The sequence below is a fragment of the Caloenas nicobarica genome, chromosome 3 (genome assembly GCF_036013445.1).
Source record: "Caloenas nicobarica isolate bCalNic1 chromosome 3, bCalNic1.hap1, whole genome shotgun sequence".
Taxonomy (NCBI): Eukaryota; Metazoa; Chordata; class Aves; order Columbiformes; family Columbidae; genus Caloenas; species Caloenas nicobarica.
This window is the reverse complement of record NC_088247.1, coordinates 42,193,402-42,200,090: the sequence shown is the minus strand read 5'-3', so window position 1 is coordinate 42,200,090 and position 6,689 is coordinate 42,193,402.

The following is a 6,689-nucleotide window of genomic DNA, read 5'->3' as shown; positions in this document are numbered from 1 at the left end:
AGTAAAAGTAATCCTTCTTAACTCAGCAATTCCTCTTGGAACAGACCAATTGAGAGTTATTCTTGACTGTGTCCATTCTATGAAATTTTAAAATTCCCATCTGGCCACAGAGAACAAGAAGCAGAAAGCAGATAAGTTTGAAAGGTTTGCCAGCTAATAATGCCTTTGCCCTATCATATGAATGTCTACAGAAGCAGCCTTTCCTTTGGAAAAGCTGCATCCCAAAACACAGTGTCTGACTTGGGGCTAGTTGATATATTCACATAGTGACTGTTGTCATCTGCTGCAGCTGGAAATTGTTGCTTCAGATTTCCCAGCTGAGCAGTACTATAGAGCTCTTCTCACATGTTTGAACCAATATTTAGTTATACTATGTAATACAAAAATTACTTCAGCAAGAAATGTGGCACTTTTCTTGATTCCAGAATGCACAAATAATCAGTGCTCAGGACAGGACATTTTATTGCAGAAATTTAAATCTTTAATCCAAATTGGATAAAGAAGAGAACTGAAGGTGAGTTTTTCACGTTCCTGGTGACCGTGCTCACTGCTGAGCTCACATGTCTAGAAGAGCGATAATGTACAAATGTCCTTCTGTCAAGACTGGTTTGCTTGGTAAAGCGCTTAAGTATCTTTGCAGAGCTTTCACACTTTTAAATCCTGGGGTGTGGGAGACATTTGTTGCTTTCCTGCCCTTCATTAATTGCCTGGAAGTGACTGGTGTGACTTAACCTGTAACCTTCCCAGCAATATTGTCTTCTGGATAATCGAGACACTCCTGCAGTCAGACCAATGGCTTCTGTGAATCCTGATTTTTTTTTTTTTTTTAATTGTGTAGCATCTCTGCACCTCCTACAAGGAAGCCTATTGTGATTCCTTAGGACAGCGAGGTTCCTGCAACACAGACCTTGTAAACCTAGATAAAGTGGCTGGAAGCAAACACCAGTCTCAGGGGTATGGTTTTCCATCCCATCCAATGCAGACAGCAGGCTACTTAGCAGTCCTTTACCATTGTGCTACCCATCTGTGGGATATTGTGCTTGAAAAGAAAGCATGTGCTAGATGGTATGTTCTTGTTTCAGGCAGTAAAACAGAGGTGTAAGACAGTAAGATGCCTACCAGCTATCTTCCCTGGGTGTGAGTTCTCTGTTTGGTACAGATTGCAAATCCCAGCTTGCTGAACCCTCCTGCGGTAAGCCAGTAAGTGTGAAGGGTAGACCAGGGGTGTGACCTTGCTTCCCTCCTACGAGGGAAAAACGGCAATAGTTTCTGTACCAGGAAAGCAGCAGACTACCTAAGCCTCTGGGCAAAAGGGAAGTAAGGTGGGAATCCTCTTAAGCCTACATTCCTCTTTAATAGTTCTGGCAGGTCTCAGTTACTCCTGTTTAACTATCGGACTGTAGTTGCAGCTGAATTTCCACACTTGACAGTTGCTTTTTGTCGCACAGAGTGACTTTAATTTCAGTAATGAGAACCAATTAGATGCCCATGAAGAGCAGTATTGCAGCCTTATGTTCTGACTGAGTCTTTGCTCTGGAGTCAACAGCTCTGTGGTTTGCTTTCTGATGGGAAATCTCTGCCTTCTAGAAACAGTTCTGTGGAAATCAGGTAGGAGGAGAGAGACAGCCGTGTCCAGTGCACCTCTCCTGTCTGTGTCTGACAGCAGAACATCAACAGGAGGAGCAGGCGAGTATTCATAATTCCAGAGAATACGTACCGTGGCATTTCCAAGGCAGCGTGCTCTAAACGTACAATGAGCCTTAGTCTGCCGAGCAACTCTCTGCCTCAGAAGAAACTTGTTTGGATTCACGAAACTGTAAGGGTTTATGAAGTTTTGCGGTCAGTATCAGGTTGGCATTGGAGTGGCTGTGGACCACGAGGCCACCATACCGTGCTGTCTACAGGGGGCTTGTCGCAAGAGCTGCTTGGGTGCTGTGGCCAGGACTCTGCTCCCTCCATGGCATGGGCAGAGGGCAGTAATCCCACTAAAGCCCTCTTCTGAAAAGCCTTGTGGACTTTGGCAGGTTGCCAAAAATATTAAACAAAAATAAAAGCGACTAATCCTGGCTAATTTGGGTTAAACTTTTCAGAGCTTCTCTCTGATCCCACTGAGCAAACACTGGGATTAGAGCTGCTTTGGCAGTGCTCTTAGCTCTCCTGCAAAGTACAACCTTTAGGTGAAACAGCCCATAATGATTATTTTCCTAGGGAACCTATTACCCATCATCCACGCAGAGGGATTGTTCTCTTACAGCGAGCACTGTCCTGCATTTGGAACTCAGCACTGCTCGCGATGTGGCTCCATGCTGAAAGCTATTCTGAAGACAGAATTGGGAGCTTTACTGAGAGGCTGGCCTCGTCAGGTTTGTCACCTGCAGTCTGGTACGACAGTGCTTTAGATGGATCAGTTTTCACAGTTGTCTAACTTGATTCCTCCAACATGGAGATTTATCTCCATTTTACAGCTGAGGAACTGAAACATGTACCTGACTTAAAATGCCTACAGATGTTTGTCACCAAGCACATAGTATCTGTGGGAAATGTATCTGCAATTCCTTAATGCAGAAGAGATGTAATTGGGAAAAGCGGATTTTTGTGGGGATGGCAGGAGAGTTTTCCTTTTTGTAGTTGGTTAGGTTCCTGAGCCAAAATCAAGTGAAGTATCTAGAATCCTCAAAGGAAAGGTTCAGGGTTCTTTAGTACAGGCCAAACATTGTATTTTTTCCCGTGTTTTGTTCTGTGAAATGGTAAGACGGTTTTGAGGGAAACCTTCTGGACATGAAAAGGAAAAAGGAGAAGAGGAAAGCAGAAACTGGCCTGAGAAAGTTTGGCACAGAGCTCAGCTCAAAACATCTGACTTTGACAGTGTTCTACCAGTAAGCGAAAACACAGTTTAAATCAAAGATCTTGGTAAAAGATAAGAGATTGCCTCCCCCCCACCCCCCCCAAAAAAAAAACCCACAACCAGTCAGGGTGGGTTTACTTTCCAGCGAGTTAACGTTACAATAAGGATTTTGTGGTAATAAAAAAAAAGATCAAGCTAACAAGGAATAAGATGGCTATTATGAGAAAACCAGGAAGTTCAACAGTTAAAGGTTAAAGAAATCCAAATGTTTAAAAACATTGGAATGTGACATTAGGATCACCCAACTTATCACTTCTCCAATGCCATATGAGAACAGGCTGACCCTCAACAGGAGACTGGTGTCCTGAGGTTGGTCCTCTGTCACAGGCTCACAAAGTACATGCTGGGCTACCATTTCTGTTACAGATTTATTATCAATTTTTCTATTTTTTGAGGTAAGTCCTATTCCTTGTATTAGCAGCCTTTTATGGCCATCTGCTTGCATAGCCAGAAATTTCTACTCGGATTGTTGTCCTTCCAGTGAAAATGTTTGATTGAGGGCTTGATTTGCTTTTTTAATAAATAAAGAGCTTGTTCTCAAGAAACAAGTAGTCCTTTTTTTTTTATTTCCTTTGGGAAACAAGCACAACAACAAAAAAAATTTGGCAGAACTGAATAAACTGTTTACATTATTTTGCACTTTTTTTTTTTTTTGAATCAAGGAAAGCTTTGGTCAGGCGGGAAAGATTTTTTTTGTTTCTTTATTTGATAGCTAGCATAGCAAAATCTAATCTAAAGTCCGAAGTGAAAACAGGGATGGTCAAATGAGAATCTTCATCCAGGAACAAGGTGGATATGCCTACTTGGGGTATGTCTTTGCTGTAAAAATACTCTAAGGTGAACACTGGAGTTCAAATGTGAGCGACTGTCTAAGGCTGTTTGGATGTTGTTACTTCCTGATAGGCCAATCCTCAATTTACATAAATCACCCAGGAGAACTCTGGGGCTGGGCCGTGATGCCAGACTGAGCTCCTTTCCCAGCAAACTGCTCTACTGGTCACACGTGGAAATTATGGGAATGCACCTGGGGACGATCAGGGCATGAAGTGTAGGGAGAGAAGTAATAAGTGACTTAAGAGGGAGCTGAGATACTGGAATGAAACATCTGAACCCTCAAAAACTTGCTCATTTTTTTTCTTGATTTTGCTAGGTAGTTTTCTGCTTGACTCGGCTCCTCAAACATCTGAGGCCGTGCTCCTTCGCTTGCTCCATAAGTGATCCTGTGTATTTTGGTGATCACCTTCATATCTGTGCCCAGGCTACAGGCAGGAGATGAACGTTTCTTTGCTGTTTTAATGTGATTCGTTCTCAAAGCCTCACACAGGCTATGCATGAAAGGGACTCGTGGCTCCCTTTTTTTCAGAGATGTGGTGGTAGTACAGTCTCTTGTAACTTATTAATCCAGTTAGTGTTAAAAAAATCTGCAGTGAGTCAGGTGAGCATCTACGGTCTTGAATATCTTACTGGAGAGGACAGTAAAAGACATACAAGAGAGGCATAAGCTGATGGAAGAAGATACTGGGTTATATCTGGGACAGATATAGGGCTTATTAGCTTGGATGTAATGCTGTAGAGTGGTTGGGTTTTTTTTCTGACATTGAATTAGTTTTCTCTGGGCAAATCCAGGTTCTTACGTGCTGTATTCGCTTGTCATTGTGGATGTCTGTGTGACTGTACTGTTGAAATGCCTAATCTCTGTCTGGCCTCGTCTTCAAGCAGTCCCAGTAAGGACTTGGGCGAAAAATGCAGGATGAAAGTCTACAGAAATGTTTAAATGGACACTGTTGGACAAATATTCTCTCTAACAAGCTAAGAGAACCTTTCTGATTCAGGCCAAATCTGATATCGCTAGACTCTCCACTGCAGCTGTGTATTGTGAATTGGGTGACATCCTGATGTTACAAAAATACAGCCATATCTGTCCTCCAAAGGTCTTATTGCCCTCTTTTCATATCCAAGTACTTGTACCAGGTACTTCTGAATATGATGAACAGAAGCTTCTGTTTGGAAATAGCAGTCTATAACCATTCTAAGTGTTTTGAACTTTGGTTTAAGTTGCCAGGTTTCTTGTGACTCAGTCCATTCAAGTTTTGGCAACTTGAGGGTGAACAAGCATGCGTGCACGCACACACATTTTATTGGAGATGTTATTAACAAGAATGTAGAGGATTTATTGCAGCATTCCTGCTTGATTGGTAAACAAGTTTATTTTGGCTATAAGCTTGAATCCCATCCAACTTTTTTGTTTACAAAAATGATCTCCCAGCTTTTACTTAGGCATTGATTTAACATTACTTTCCTTCAGCTATTGATATTTGTCATTGTATAAAAGTCAGTGTGTTTTTACTTGTCTTCCTGAAATAAGATACACTGCTCTACATCCATGCTATTAGTAAAAACTTCGACCAAGTGCTGAAATTGCTGGTCAACTCAGTGGGGTATAAACAGATACCTTGTTTTTCATGATGGGACTTGTCAAATGCCTGAAACCACAGGTCTAGAAGGCCTTGCAAAACCTTACTGCTCCCTTCCTAATGCTCAAGAACAAGAGTACAAGAGTACAAGAGTACAAGAACCACTTGAACTTGCATGTGCTGAGTTACTGCAGAAAAACTACATTGTGATGTGACACCCGCTTCACTGGTATGGCCAGACTACACCCTAGCTCTTCCCCAGTGTAAACTCACAGATTTTCTTTCCAGAAAACCAGAGGACAAGGAGAGAGAGTGGAGGATGTCTGGCTTTCAGCCTAGATCTAAGTAATGAGTCTGGAGCATGCACCTCCACCTATGAAATGCTGGGAATTGACCCTGGGTTTCTGAGTTACTGCTGCTGTCTGCTACCTGCTACATCTACTGAAAACATGCCTGAATTTTTAAAGTAGCAATACAGGAAAAGGCAAATATCTTGCTCTTACTATATAAACTTGTCTCAGAGTAAAAAATCTGAAATACTGGTAGAGAAGGTTCACTTGGTGCCAATACTGCATGACTTGTCTTTGTATTTTAAGCATGTTACCCCTGTGAGTTTTCTAGTGATTAGGCAGAGGCTGAATAATTTAAACTTTAAGCATTGAGGGAGGTAATAGGGCACCTACTTCACTCCTCGGAAGTTAGTCTCAAATGGCAGTGTCCCTTCCACCCCCTTGTGACAACTATGACTACAGTGGAGATATGATCAGGAAATTAGAGACGTCACTGCACATTAGGATAATAGTGCTTGACCATAACAAAAACAATGTGATTAACTTAGAGCTGGGCAGCTTATGCACAAGGATGAACTGGATATATTTTAAAATAAAACATTACAATGTTAAAGAAAAGCACATGACATTTGAAAAAAATGACTTAAAAATAAACCTTTCAAACTTCCATCCTCTGAAGTTTATTAAAGAAAATCAAATTGCACTATAATGATCATCCTGCAGTAAATCCAATGTTAGCAACAAAGACTGAAGCTGACTATCTGGTTCGTTTTGCCCAGTGCTTTGCTATCCCGGGTAATTGTGTTATAAACACCGTTTAATACACTGATCAAGCATCCTGTTAAAACTGATCACATAGCTGTTCCAGAACCTCTTGGTTCTAGAAAGAGGCTCTCCTGAAGCATCACTGTTCAGCAGCAGCCTTATAGTTTCCATTTTCCAGTCCTGAGGAGTTTACTCACCTTTGCTCTTGAATCAAATGTTGTATCTTGGCTTATAGAAGCTGGGTAATCCCCTCCATGATCTACAGTCCTCCACAGAGACACTGTTCCTCCTTGCAGCCCTTCTCTGCACCTGTTC